Genomic DNA, 14,253 nt, shown 5'->3' on the forward strand with positions numbered 1-14,253 from the left:
CAAAGTCATGCAGCTGGGAAACTGTAGAACTGGGAATTTAACCCAAGCAGCATGGCTCTGGAGTCTGCCTCTTAATCCCAACACTTGGCTGCAGTTGTTTTATTAAATCTCACAACCACTCCATGACACGACATTTTAAAGATGGGGAACCATGGCTCAGAGAGTCAGGAGACATGACCAAGGTCACACAGCCAGGATTCAAACCCAGGTCAGGCTGACTCTAAAGCAGGGGTGTCCAATCTTTTGGCTTCCCTGGGCTACACTGTAAGAAAAAGAATTGTCTTGGGCCATACATAAAATACATGAATACTAACAATAGCTGACGAGCTGAAAAAAAATTACAAAAAAAAAAAATCTCTTAATGTTTTAAGAAAGGAAGTTTCAGGAATTCGTGTTGGGCCATATTCAAAACCGTCCTGGGAGGCATGTGGCCCGCGGGCTGTGGATTGGACAAGCTTGCTCTAAAGCATAGGAATTTGTGTTGGGCCATATTCAAAGCCTTCCTGGGTTGCATGTGGCCCGCGGACTGTGGATTGGACAGCTTGGCAGCAAGGCAGACCATATCAAATGAGGTCTGGGCCTGAAAACACATCACAACTTCACCCAAGGACCCAGCCTTCCTCTTTGGAAGCATCATCTCTCCCCAGCCTCCCAAGCCCCTTCTCTTTTCCCATCTCTATCACGCCCATTGCCTGGCTGTTTCCTGCTCTGCTGTAAAGCTACATCTCCCAGGAGGATGTGCAGAGTTGCTCTAAAGCATAGAGTACAGGACACAGGGAAGGGACAACTTCATGATCTCTCACGTCCTCATTTCTCCACCTTTTGGGAACCAGCCTCAGGGGGAATGGAGCAGATGGAAGGTTGGCACTAGAGCATGGATCTACTCACTTGCTGCCCATGAATTAATTTCACAGTAGAATAAGTGGCATTGTATATAGCCCTTGTGTGGCAGCCACTGTTCTAGGTTTTTTACATATATTGGCTTGACCCTCAAAGAAACCGTATACTCTTCCTCTTTATTTTAGTGACAAGTAATAGGCACACAGAGAATTAAGCAATTCACCCCAAAGCTGCACAGCTAATCATGCAGAGCTAAGATCTGAACTCACGCAGGCTGGTTCCAGAGTCTGTGCTCTCAGTTCCTGCACCATACTCTCCCTCTCAGCTGCCTTGCTTACTGAACTGCATGAAGCTCACTTTTCTCCCCTATGAAATGGGTATAATAGTGCCTACCCTGGATGGAAAATTAGAGGACAAACCCAGAACATGATTGCACAGGCAGGCCCTGGCACAGGGAGGTGCAGAGTAGGCATTTGGTAAGGGAGGTCACTGGACAGCTGGGAGATCATGGACAGCCAGGATGTCACCCCTTCAGCAACCAGCCTGGAGACTTATATACAGTAGGCGCTGAACTGATACGCAACGCGGATGAAGGTGGTGACATTTGGAGGCCACCAGGCTGCAGTTTCCCTAGAGAGGTTCAGGGCTCAGCAGCCCCTTGGGATCTCGAGCTCAGCAAGAGGACCTTTAAATGCCTAGAAACTGCCTAAGTGCGTCACCGCCGTCTTCCATTAATGCATAATTGCTCTTGCAGGCGAGTAGCTATGTTCTCTAGGGTCAGATTTACAGCAGAGCAGGAAACAGCCAGGCAACGGGCATGATAGAGATGGGAAAAGAGAAGGGGCTTGTGTGGCTGGGGAGAGATGACGCTTCCAAAGAAGAAGGCTGGGTCCTTGGGTGAAGTTGTGATGTGTTTTCAGGCCCAGACCTCATTTGATATGGTTCGCCTTGCTGCCCCCACAAAGCACATCGGGGAAATGCCAGCATTTGAGCCTCCAAGCTACATCTCCCAGGAGGATGTGAAAATGCATCCCCTGAATGGGCAGTACTAGGATTAAAGATTTTCTTATGAGTCTCTGTAATGTTCTCCTTATCTGTGTAATATCACTGAAATCTGCAACAAGTCATCAAAGACATCCCGTCTGGAAGGTGTGACGGCAGCTTTTTCATTTCAAGGCTCTGGCTTCCTCTCCCGGGAGCTAAGCCCCATGCACACTACTAGGCGTATTGTTCATCACTCGAGCCCTTCAAAGAGATCTCCAAAAGTGCACACACAATCTGCAAGCTGCCGAGTGACCCCTTCACTCATGTGCACTCCACAGATGCCTTAGAGGTTAGGGAAGATCACTGTGCCTCAAATGTGCCATATTTTCTCCTGCCACCTTGCCTGGGCACCACCTGTTCCCTCTGCTGGGATGTTCTTGGTCTAGCCACCGTGGCAAATTTCTCCTGGTCCTGCAAGGCTCAGCTCAAGTACCACTTATTTTGCAAAACCTTCCCCAAAGGGGCAGCCTGAATCTCTAAGAAGCCGGGCCAGAGCTCTTAGAGTAATCTTCTCTTGTGTCTGTGTCCCAAGATCAACTGTCCATCCACAGAGCAGCTGATGTAGCCAAACAGTGGTTCTCAAAGTGAGGTCCCAGGACCAGCAACATTACCTTCATCATTACCTGGGACCTTGTTGGAAATGCTGGTTCTCCGCCCCACACCCCAGACTTACTGAATCAGGAACCCTGGGGGTGGGGGCCGGCAACCTGTCCTTTAACAAGCCCTCTAGGTGAGTCTGATACATGCTCAAATTTAAGAACACCTTTGGAAGGGGGATAAGGTGAATTTGTGTATGACTCATCCAGGACAAATATTAGGTTGGTGCAAGAGTAATTGCGGTTGTTGCCATTAAAAGTAATGGCATTACTTTTTGCCATTTAAAGTAATGGCATTAAAAGTACTTTTAATGGTGACAACTGCAATTACTTTTGCACCAACCTGATAACACAAAAAGCAACGACAACAAACACTACCTACAGGACCATGAGCTAGATGCGTGCCAGGCACTTTACCTGCACTGATTCTTCACAGCAATGCGTGAAGAAGATACCTATTACATAGATGAGAAAACTGAGGCTCAGACAGTCACTCATTTCCCTAGGAAACAACTAAGAAGTGATGGCTCCAGCTGCAAACCAACCCCAGTCTAACTACAAAGCCAGTGTGCCATCACAGAAAAACTTTGCGATTTGGAGATTCAAAGGAGGGAGAGACCATATCCAAGTCAGGTTTTTCCTGAATTTTATATTTTCAAAGTATGGTTTTGAAAGATCAAATAATGCTTAAAAAAAAAAAAGCAAGCTCTTGTTCCTTCCTACCCTTCTCTCATCTCTGCTCTCAGAAGTGACTACTTTCAACTCTTTTAGCTACTTTTTTAGGTATTTACTTCCATATTTTAAAATATCTGTCTTGTATTATTGCTTGTTTCATCGGTTTTAGACTCCACCTCTTGACTTACACCGGATAAGGACTTTTGATCATGAACACCATGGTGTCCCAGGATCACCATGTAATCTTGGGATACATCGGTTCACCTTGTAAACACCATAGATTCATATATGATCTAGATCATTTTCCTTTCAATGGCAGCAAAACTTCTTGAGGGCCTGTGTCTCTAGTTGCCCACAGGTGCTATAAGGGCTAAGGGTAGATTTTTCCCTGCTGCCGTCCCCTCCCAACAGAATTAAATCTCCATTTTTTAAATTAAATTCATAGTCAATGTTTTATAATTGTGACCAAATAAATATTACTAACAGCAGAACCAAGTCATTTGCTACTGATGCTCACTTTCTTGGACTTTTTGTTTTTCCTAGAGCTGATAATTGTTGTGGTCCATTTTCCTGGCTCCTGTGATGTCCTTTTTCTTAGTTGCCTCTTTATAGAAAGTCCTAGAATCATCATGAGTTCCATCGTTCCATAGTGAGTTCTCCCTGAAGATTCTCCAGTGCCTTCATTCTTCCTGACTGTATGAAATACCCCAGCATCATCCTACAAATCCATATGACCACTTTAGATCACATTCAGCTTTAAGTAGCTTACATAAGAGAGAAGTTTTTGTTTGTTTGCCTTTGGTCCATATCAAGAAACTTAAAATTCAGAGACATGTCCCGGGTGGGCATAGAAGACCCACGACCATCAAGGACCCAGGCTCCTTCCACCTAGTTGCTTCGCTACCCTTAATATCAGGCTCCTAACTCATGGTTCACTGTGGCTGCTTGAGCTCCAACCATTATGTCTTCATTCCAGCCATGAGAAAGAAGAGTACTTCCACTGTATGTAAAACTACATCTTGAAAGTTGCACATGTCATTTTTGTTTGTACTCCTATGTTCACAGCTTAGACACATGGCTATACCTAGCTGCAAGAAAGGCCAGGAAATGTAATCTTTATTCTGAGTGGCTACATTCTCAGCAGAAAAAGTGGAATTCTGAGATCAGGTAAAAAAGGGGAACTGAGAGTTGGGGCAACTGGCAGGCTTGGCCACACCCCCTTTTGCTATAGTTCATTTGAACTTGCATGTCAGCTTCACACCTTTGTTGAGAATATGTGGTGGCCTCTTCCTATGTTTCTAGGACCTTTTCTCCACTCTTGCCTTCATTCATTGTGCTTTGGGCACCCCACACTCCTCCGGCCTTGGGGGCCTCCCACACACTGTGCCTCTGCTGGCAGTGACTCCCTGAGAGCCACCTATCCTGGATGCAATGCCTCCCACTCATCCTCCAGTCTTCAGATGAAATGACAGCTCCCCAGAGAATCTTCCCATATCCCAAAGGGTCACAGTCTGTTAGATGGTCTCACAGCCTTCTGACCCTCTTTGTTACAACATCCATTGCAATTGTAATTGGTGATTGAGTTGTGTGATCAGTTGTTCACTCACTGTCTCTCTTGCTAGACTATGAGCTCTTGAGGATGGGGCCACCTCTGTTGTGTGCATCCACCTGACATGTGGAAGCACAATAAACATTTGTGGCATGAACAGTTGCCTCTTCCTGAATCACACATCCTAACCCCCTTATCCTTCCAGATCAACTAAATGCTCCCTCCTCTAGGAGGTCTTCCAGTGCTCCCTCTGAGACAAGTAGCACCCCCTCCTCCTGAGTGCCCAAGCCCTCTTTGTCACCGTCACTTTCTATCACATGCTATTGACTTTAGGGAGCATGTCTCAGCTCCTCTCTGAGCCTGTGAGTTCCTGGAGGGAGTGAGCCACATCTGATTCTTCTGTGTCTCTCACACACGTGCACAGGGACAACCCAGAAGACTATCTGGTTCAGCAGCAGAATTGTTGACCAGGAAGCAAGACTCCTGGGGTGGCCTCTGGCTGGCCATGTGACATCCAGCAACAGCCTCACTTTCCCCACCTGGCCTCTCAGGGCCCATCCAGATCCAGCATTCTCTGATATGCCACCTGATGCTGCAGCTCAGGGGCTGCTGAGCTCTACTCTGCATGCCTGTCTCCGTGGGCCATGGGCTTGGGTTCCTGGGAATTTGTTTTCCATTCGGAGATCAAAGGAACAGAAATGCTGGACACCAGGTTCCCAGGCAAAACAAAACAAACATATCAGAGTGGAGAAACTTTTATTAACTTAACAGCTGGCACCAGGCCTCAGAGGAACTGTAACATAATTTGGACAAAAATATTGTGAGGAGTCTTAGGGGGGAAGGTAAGAACTCATGAGTCTGGAGCCAAAGCTTTGGGGCAAGGGAGGATGCTGCCTGTGAGGGGGAAGACTTTGCAGCTTGATGAAGAATACTTCATATTTATTGATACATTGCTTTGCACTAAGGAAGGTGTGTACTTTGTGCTTAATATATTGCAGCAATCAAGGTGCTGGATTACAAAAAAAGAACAGAAAGGAAAAAGAGAGAGGGAGAATAGGAAAATAAAAGAACAGAAAATAACAAAAAAGAAAGGCAAAGGAACCATCTGTGGCTAGCTGAAGCAGTGGAGGAAATCTATTAGAAGGTATATGAGTTAGATATAATATAAGGCACATGGCTATGCAAAGAAGAGAGAGCCCAGAAATAACAGTGGCTTAAATTAGACAGAGATTTCTTTCTTTCTCAGTAAGTAGCCAAAATGTTATGGTAGTTGTCTTAGTTGGTTCAGGATACCATAACAAAATAGCTCAGATTGGGTGAGCTGTGAAATGTATTACTCACAGTTGTAGAGACTGGGAAGTCCAAGATCAAGATGCTGGCAGATTCAGTGTCTGGTGAGGGCTTCATAGATGGAGACTTGTTGAAGCATTCTCACATGGCAGAAGGGCAAAAGGGGGTGAAGGGGTGAACAGACCCCCTTGAGCCCTTTCTAGGAGCATGAATCCCATTTGTGAGGGTAGAGCCCTCATGGCCAATTGCCTCCTAAAGGCCCCATCTCTTAATACTATTGCTTTGGGGATTAAGTTTCAACATGAATTTTAGAGGGGTATAACCATTGAAATCATAGCAGTGGTTCTGCTTCAAGAAGTTTTCAGGCCCTGGTTTGTGGATCCCCCAACCCTAGGTATTGCCCTCAGGATGTGCTCCAGGAAGCCTTACTCCATATCCACATTCTAGCCAGGAGGGAAGGGAGAAAGCAAGGGGGAAGGAATGCTCCTTCCTTGGAAGGCACCACCTGGAAGGTGCCCACCTCTCTTCTGCTCACACCTGCTGTCCACAGCATAGTCAATGGCCACACTTGGAACAAGGGAACCTGGAAAAGCCATTGTAATCTAAGCAGTCATTGGCCCAGCTAAATAATCTATTACTACATAAGCAGGAAGATGGCTCTTGGGAGGATCCACAAGTCTCTGCCACCAATGAGATTGGGCAGCCTAGATAATTGTTGGCAAGAGTGAGGAATCAGGCTTAGAAAACTGGTAGGAGTCAAAGGTGGCCACAGGGCAGGACCCCAGCCCCATCATACTAATGGACAGGCTGGCTGGGGTATGTCACCACTGCTGCCACTGGGAAGGATTTCCCATCTGTTCCTGCATCTTTGCACAAGATCCAGAAGGGCAGCGTTCTGCAGGTGGAGTCAACGTCACAGGCCCAAGTACCAACTGCCAGGGGGTGGAGAGGAAAGACTTCAGGTCCCCTCACTGACTTCCGTGGAAGGAAAGGATACAGGACCCACCCACACCAGAGGCAACTGAGAATTGCTCCCCAAATGTGATGGGAGTTGGACTTCTGATGATGTGTACCACCCCTTGAAAGCCAAAAGCAAATGTTCATGACACATGCCATTTCATCCTCACAGCCATCTAGTGAGGTGAATCTCTTCATAAGCCCCAGCGTTCAAGAGAAATTGAGGAGCATACTGGAGTCACATTTGTCACTCACTTACGTAGCGCTTCCTATGAGCTAGGCATGGTTGTAAGCAGATTACAAATATTAACTTTTAAAATTTGTCTTAGCTTCAGAACAACCAATTAGGACATCTTAGTATCCCCATTTTATAGAAGCACCAAATGGCAAGGGGAGTTGCTCAGGGTCACAAAATTACTAAGCAGGAGCAAAACTGGGATTTGAACCCAGACTCTCTGGCTCCAAGTCTGTGCCCATAACCTCTATCCTACACTGCTAGCAAATGTAAGAAATACCCAGAGAAAGATATATGGCTGTGCATTCTGAGATGAGGCCCAGCCCCAGGCTTTCCAAACAATTTTTCATAAAAGATGTTAAATTCACGAATGCTTTATGTGAATTCTTGTTGCTGCTATTCCAGAAACCAAGAAGATTTCATGTCAGGGTCAGTGAGGCACAGTTCAGAGATAGCTGCTACAGGAAACTGGGGACCAGGAGGAAGAAAGACTCTGAGAAGTGAGTATTTCCCCTTACCTCCCTGCCATCCCCTGCAGGAAGTTAGGAAAAATATAGAAGAAGGCTTTGAACTTCACTAGGTCTTAGAACAAAGGGCATGATGACAATCATTTAGGCTTTAGAGGTAGGGTGGCCAACAGCCGCCATCTGGGTCACCCAAACTCTAAAGCCAGCAAGCAAGGGGCTCAGCCTCCCATGCTCTGTAGAACCTTCATATACACACAGAAGCTCCTGGAGCTTCAGTCAGGGCTACTACCTGGGAACTGAACTTACAAATTTAAATTTTACGTACTTACCCAGTCCTGACTCCAGTCCAACACAGTGCTCTGAGCAGGCTGCAGCCCCAGAAGGCTGACAAAGAGCAAAGGGGTCTGCAAAATCCACCAAGGAGCTATCCATCTCCAGAATTTAGCCAGAGCATCCCATGGCTTATCCTAGGGTGCTGGGCCCTAGAGGGGGCAGCTTTGGGGGAGCCCCATGTCAGAGACAGAGCTATGCCTACTGCAGACACTTCCCTTCCTCCTGCCAGGCCACGGCTGGTGTGAGAGCTGGTGCGCTGGGAGTTGTTGGGTCCTCAGAGGCCTGCCGTCCATTCCCTGCATCAAGGAGGCTCATGTCATTGATTGAGTCACACCACACCTTAATACCACTAATCAGGTCCCCAAGCATGAAGAGACCCCACTCCTTATCCCCTCAAAATTCACAGGCCAAGGGGCAACAACTATTGTAACACATATAAGTATATATTGCTAATTATTATCATTGTTGTTGTTGTTATTCTAGCCATTATCTTTTAGTATTTGCAGTGCCAGATTAGGCTCTTGACATTTGCTATCTTTGGCCCTGCCACGACATGCGAGGCAGGGATCCCATCTCCATCCTGCAGTTGAAGAAATGGAAGCTTGGAAAGATGAATGGACGATCATGAAGCTTGCAAAAGGCAGAACCAGGATGCAAGCCCCTTCCCCATGCTGGATGAAGAGCACCTCACCACCAAGAACAGAGAATGGCTCGCCCTTCTAGGAGCAAAACATACAGTTTTGAGGCAGCCTGAAGAAAAATGTCATCAGAGGGAGGGTTGATGGACTGATCAGCAAGACTATCTCCTTGAAGGCTCCTTACCTTGGTCTCCAGGAGACATACTCGGGGCCCCAGCATGCCAGGATGAACCCTGATGGAATTCCAGCAGTCCCTGGAGAGCTTCACACCCACAGCCCAGCTGGAGGGGCACATTGGAGAAGCCGTTTTGTATCACGTGATGCCTTCCCTGACATCCGTAGCTGATTGGACCAGGGGTGAATGGCTAATCCAGGAGAAGCCAGTCCACTGTGGGGCCAGAGACCTACTTTTCTTTTACTAAAAATATGAACTAAGGAATATGAAGACTCTGGTTAATGGGTGGTGGTTCTGGGTCTGTGTCTGTGGAATTGGGGCTTTAGACCCCACAGTAGGTCAATGTTGGCAAGCATATTTTTTTATGCTCCCTCTCCCAACAGACCAGCAGACTTTTGCTTGCATGTCTTGGACCAAAATTATAGGAGGAAAGAAGCCACAAGGATGCAGAGTAAGTAGATTTTCAGAGAAGAATGGAACAGACACACACACACACACAAAGCAGCAGCATAGAAGACTATACTGAAGAAGGAGAGAGAGAGGAAACAAATGACAGAAAGATACTTTCTTGGTCCCTCCCCATTCCAGGTTTCATGAGATCCCCATTTTATTTCCATGATATTTGTACCCTCCCCAACCTGAATTGAGCTATTTTGCAGGGTTTCTATTATTTGCAATGAAACAATCTCTGACTAACAGGAAATTTGAATAGACTTGCAAATAATAAGCTCTTGGAGGAAATATGAGCTGACTATGGGATCAAAGAAAATTGAGAGGCAATGAGGATTGTGGTAGATTAAATGGCTGTAAATTCCTCCCATCTCAGTACAGCCTCTTCTTTGTAACATGATTGTGCTGAGTCTCCCAGCCAGGGGTGGAGTTCTTTCTCTATCCCCTTAAACCTAAGCTAGCCAGTGGCAATAGAATCTGGCAGAAGTGATGTTGTGTGAATTTCAGAGCCCAGGCCTCAAGAGGCCATTCAGTTTCTGCCTTTGCCCTCTGGGCATGCTACCCTGAGCCTACTCAAGTAAGCAAGCCCAGGTTAGCCTGGAGGATGACAGACCACATGGAGGAGAACCCAGGCACCCCAGCCAATAGCCAGCACCAACTGCCTGTCCTCCAGCTGCATGCAGCCATATTTAAGTGAGCCCAGCAGAAACAGCAGAGGAACCACCCAGACAACATGAGAAGTGCTAGATTATTGTTTTAAATCAAGTTTTGGGGTAGGTTTTATACTGCCATTGATAACAGTTAATAAAAATTGGTACCTGGAAGTAGGCTGCTTCCATAAAGCAAAGCTGAACGATGTACATTGGCCCTGGAACCCAGACATTGGGTGGAGGCTAAGGGAAATGGGGAAACCATCCATGGAGGCTGGAGTAGGTGGACTGTAAGCATATTGCCATTGGAGGTTGAAGAAAGGGGACTCATGTTATGTCATGGCAGAACCGTTGGCAAGGCTGTCACCAAAGAAACTTGGGAAATAGAAAATGTGCCAAATGAACTTATGGATCTGGCTAAGGAGATTTCCAAGCAGAGCCTGGAAAGAGCTAATTGGCTCCTTTTAGGGTTGTATGATAAGGCACAGGAAGAGAGATGAACCAAAACTATTTAGTTGGTAAGAAAAATTTAGAGGTAACAGAGGAACAGAATATGCTGAGTTGAAAAATAAAACTGTTCTTTATCCCTTAACCTTTCTTGGAAAAATATTCTGAGTGAAAACAACCTTAGGGTTAAGACAGAATCAAGGCTGTAAAAACCCTCTGTTAAGACCTCAAAATGATTTCAAGTGATGCCCAGCAGTGCCTCACAGCTGTACAAAAGGGCTTCTAAGAACCTTAAGAGTATTGAGCTACAGCAGCTGGACATGCCCAGAGTGGAAAAAAAAATCTGTCTCAAAGAGAATTATGTGGCTTTGGGAGCACTGAATGCCCCCAGTAAGATTCATAGAAAACCCACAATGTTTGAGGGAATTGTATTAACAAGAGTATCACTAGTTCGGACTAAAAGGGACTAAGACAGTTTCAAATGAAAAGAGTACTCTGGGCCTCTGAATTTACAAGCAGAAAGCTGACCGTGAAAGCTATTTAGTTGCAAAAAAATTCATATGGAATAGGAGAATCTCAGAGAGCAGAGGCAGGAGCTCAAAGAATGGAGGCAAGAGCTAAAAAGAACAATGAACTGGAGACCACCACCAGGAAGCCAAGCTAGGCCCTAATCAAGGAGCCTCTCCTGTCCCCAGAGGAGATGGACTTGACAAGATGTGCTGGATAGATTTCAAAATTGCTAGGGACCAGAGATTTTTACATGCCTAATGGTCCTTCCTTGTTATGGATTGTGTCCATAATGTCTTGCCATTGCATGTTGGGTGTCTGCAGGTTCAAACAACTTGCCTTTTTATTTCACAAATGTTGGATGGAGAGGAGCCCCACTGACATCCAAACCTGATCTAGACCATGAGACTTTGGATAATGATCCTGATGCTATAAGTAGGGTAAGATTTATGGGGCCTTGGAGACAGGATACACATAATTTCCTGCGGAAAGAACATGAGTAATTTGTGGCCAGAAGGCAGATGTGGTAGAACTTGTAATGGCTGCAATCCAATCCCACATGTTTACCCCTTTGCAATGTAGAATCTATTCCATCCCCTCAAATCTAAGGTGGTCTTTGGATTGCTTTCACTAATAGAATGTGGCAGAAGTGAGACTGTGTGAGTTTTACAGGCTAAATGCCAGGAGACATTTGACTACTGAGTTTGCTCTTTTGAAACAGACATGAGATCTGGAGCTCCAGCAGCCATCTTGTGACCAAGAGACTTCAAGCATAAGATGAAAAACAAGGATCTCCAAGAAGACAGACTGGAATTCTGGGCTTCTGATAGCATTGTTGAGGCCTGAACTATAACCCCAATCACCTACTGTAAGATGAGGAAATAACACCTTATTGATTTAGGGCCTAAATTTCAGGCCAATGGTTCTGAAAGTCTGGGACTAATTTGAACATCACCAGCATCACGCAGAGACTCATCAGAAAAGCAAATTCATGAGCCCCCCTCAGATGTGCATCATCACAAACTCTGAGCTATCTGGGTTTTAACAAATCCTCCAGGTGATTCTAATGCACATTGAAGTTTAGGAACCCATTGGCACAAGTGACTGGTTAACCTAGTACTTGTTTACTTACATCTGAGTGCAAGCTTCATTGATACCACATCTCTGAGCTTTTGCTCAAAGCTTTTTCTCTGCCTCTAATGCCCAATTTTCCTCTTCTCTGCCAGTCTTTCTTACTAAATGAATTAATTTCAATCATAGAAACCAAGAATGGCAAAAATTCAGCTGCTGCAGTTTGGCAAGGTGTATGGTTATTTTCTGAATTTGGTCTCAGCAGTCTCAGAGGGCTGGATACAAGCAAAAAGCTACAAAATTGCCCTATTTAAAAATTTTTTTTTGGTTCCAGATGGAAAACCCAGAATTAGTGTTTGTCTCTCTCCGTTTTACATTAGACCAGAAGGAGTGTTCAGTGTGTGCCAGGATTCTTCTTTTCAGCAGCCACAAGTCCCCAAGGCTCCCCTCTCATTAGGGTCACAAGCCAGGCCTGCAGCTTATCCACTGTGGGCTGCTAGCATGTCAAGCAGACGGTTGTTTTCATTAGATTTTGCCGCATAGCAAGTCTTGCCAAATCTTGGTAGTGTAAGTGACAATAATGTATTATTTTCCTGATTCTGTAGTTGATCGGGCAGTTCTTCTGCTGGTCGGGCAGTTCTTCTGCTGGTCTTACCTGCATTCTGCTAGAAGATCAGCTGTGGACTGAGTAGCTGTGATGCTGGGCCCTTCTATCTCCACGTGGTCTTTCAGCCCAGATTTCTTTATGGCATGGTTGTGTCAGAGCAGAGTATTTAAGGAAGGAAGAGAGTAGAAGATGATCTGTGGAGTCGTGGAGTTTGATTCCTTTACCAGGAATTCAAAGCTTTGTTTGAAAGACCAATCCCCCTCCATCTACTGCTCGCTCCAACTCCCCCTACCAAATTGTCAGGTGCATATCGTGGACCGTTGCTGGCTGTAAATATGCTGGGAAGCTGAGTGAGTAGCTTTCTCACCTCTCTAGTAGAGGCATGCAGGGAAAAGGGGATGGGAAATGAAGGTACAGTGTGTGTCACTGATGTGAAGGTCCCTGGCTTGCCAAACAATGGGCTGTAGCAAAAAATTCTGGAGTCTAGTCTTGCTGGAATCGAGTGAGGAACATCATAGGCACCCAATCAATGTTTATTTATGAATGAAAGCCAAGAGTGGGTGCAGAAGGAACAATGGGATGAGACTTCTTCCCATTGGGATGATCTTGGATACGTCACTTTATTCTCTAAATCCATTTCCTTTTCCGTGGAAAAAGCAAACTACTGCACAGGGTTGTGTGGACATTAAATGAGATATTATATGTAAAAGGGTCCTCAGTGGGGCCTTTTCCCCTGAAAGGTGGGGTGGAACCTGGGATTTGCAGCTTAATGTAGCCTCCAACGGCCAAAGGCTTGCTGTAGGCTGGGCTCCATGCTAAACCCTTTGTGTCCTTTTTTCATTTCCTTTCCATGATAGCATTCCCATTCAGATGAGAAAACTGGGGATCATAGAGGCTTTGAGAGGTTCCAGCTGGTAAGCAGAGAGCAAAGGCTCAAACCAGGTCTGTTGGGCTCCAAGCATGCACCCCTAATCGCTACTCTAAATTGCTTTTACAGAAAAATAAGTCAATGCAGAGCTTCCAACACCACCAGCTCACCGTCGTTCTGCCCTCATGGGTCAGTAACTCAGCCAAAGCCTGGAGATTCTGGAAACTGCCTCCATTGCCTTTGCTGTCCCTGCCCCTCTACTGGAAGTCGCCCACAGGTGCCAGCTGGGGCCAGCCTCCCCCAAGACTGCCTCCCCCATCAGGAGTGGAGTCCTGCCAGGTTAGCAGAGCGGCTTCCAATTAGACATCATCTCCTGCCCAGGCAGGAGGCAGAAAGCAGGCGGAGCTCAGTGGGGTGCAGGCAGTTAGAGGGTAATTAGATGTGGATGTGGAACAGCTCCCTTAATGAGGAGGCTGCTGTGGGTGAGGGACACGCAAGAGAAGCATCACTTCAGGCACCTGCCGCCACCAGCATCTGGCCCTGGGCAGGCTGGGGAAGGAAGAAAGAATTCACGTTATTTGTGGCCCAGGCTCTGTGCTGGCTACAGGGCTCCTTTACCCTCATAACACCCTCCAAAGGGCAGGAGCAGCATCCTATCCTGCAGAGGAGAACACTGAGACTCAGGGAAGGAAAACACTGCTCAACCCCTCCAGGGCACACAGCTAGAATGTGGCAGACAAAGAGGTTAAGAGGTCTCAATCCCAAGTCTGAGCCCTTTCTCCTCTAGCACACCACTGCCCCCATGTTCTTCATCTGCTCTCATCCTCTGACACTAGAGCATCTGATGGGCACTC

General features: G+C 46.3%; 1 long non-coding RNA gene across 1 annotated transcript in view; it reads left to right on the forward strand.

Moving 5' to 3' along the window:
- LOC109028800 (uncharacterized) overlaps positions 1-13,714 on the forward strand; it is a 33,428-nt gene extending 19,714 nt beyond the window's left edge. Inside the window, exons 2-3 of the long non-coding RNA XR_002007772.2 lie at positions 7,592-7,686; positions 13,529-13,714. This is a non-coding gene — a long non-coding RNA (uncharacterized lncRNA). The remainder of the gene's footprint in view (positions 1-7,591; positions 7,687-13,528) is intronic.
- The last annotated feature ends 539 nt before the right edge of the window (positions 13,715-14,253 follow it).

Source organism: Gorilla gorilla, chromosome 9 (assembly GCF_029281585.2).
Source record: "Gorilla gorilla gorilla isolate KB3781 chromosome 9, NHGRI_mGorGor1-v2.1_pri, whole genome shotgun sequence".
In the NCBI taxonomy this organism is placed as follows: domain Eukaryota; kingdom Metazoa; phylum Chordata; class Mammalia; order Primates; family Hominidae; genus Gorilla; species Gorilla gorilla.